Source organism: Microtus ochrogaster, linkage group LG9 (assembly GCF_000317375.1).
Source record: "Microtus ochrogaster isolate Prairie Vole_2 linkage group LG9, MicOch1.0, whole genome shotgun sequence".
Lineage (NCBI taxonomy): Eukaryota > Metazoa > Chordata > Mammalia > Rodentia > Cricetidae > Microtus > Microtus ochrogaster.
The window spans coordinates 3,475,542-3,476,383 of NC_022034.1; the positions used below are offsets into that span (position 1 = coordinate 3,475,542).

Consider the following 842-nt stretch of genomic DNA (forward strand, 5'->3'; position numbering starts at 1 on the left):
GGATAACGACAGATCTCAGGACTTCTACAGAGGAGGGTGGCATCCACACTTGCTGCTCTTTGAGCTATAGCTATGAAGAAAGGGCAGGATCTCAAAGAAATGGGCCGGTTGATGGGTACCTAAGTGGAAACATGCTTACCACCGTCCTCTGCTTCTTTCCTATGCATAAACCCTTTTCCTGCCTACACCCCGAAGTCACAGTCTCTGCTCAGCACCTCATTTGCCTTTCTCCCATGATGCCAAGCATTCAATCTATCTTTTTAATTTTTTTTTAAGAAAGAAAGGATCCAAGTGTGCTTTGTGGTTCCCTTGGCCTTGACTCTGTGCTAGAGTAAAGTCTGTTCTTTTCCTCTGCATTGAAAGGAGTACTGTGTCCTTTAAATGTATTCAAAAAATCAGCACATCATGTAAATAAATAAATAAAAAAAAAGAAAGAAAGGATCTATTTCTCTTCAATATATGTATCTGTGTAGTGGAAATACTTAATTAAATCAACTTAAAGAGGGCAAAATTAATTTTGGCTCACAGTTTTAGAGGTGTCAGTCTATGGCCAACTAGTTCTTTTAATTTTGGGTCTGTGGTAAGGCAGAGAGCCATAGTGGTTGGGCACAGTAGAGCAGCCAGGAAGCGGCAGTGTTGGCAAGTATATGAGACACGTCACTGAAAGGCATGTCCCCTGGGACCCACCTCTATCAACTAGGCTCACCTCCTAGCTTCCACCAGCTCCAGACGCCAGCAAATGGCAACGACATCAATAGTTTAACCCATTGATGAACTCAGGACATTTCTTTTTTTATTTTTATTTATTAATCCTGTCCCAAAAACCCCATTTTCTGGAAATG

The 842-nt window shown here is 41.6% G+C and overlaps 1 non-coding gene across 1 annotated transcript; it reads left to right on the forward strand.

Moving 5' to 3' along the window:
• Positions 1–272: 272 nt before the first annotated feature.
• LOC113457914 lies at positions 273–406 on the forward strand. The gene has a single exon (XR_003378388.1). It is a non-coding gene; the product is annotated as a small nucleolar RNA SNORA22 (small nucleolar RNA).
• Positions 407–842: the final 436 nt, after the last annotated feature.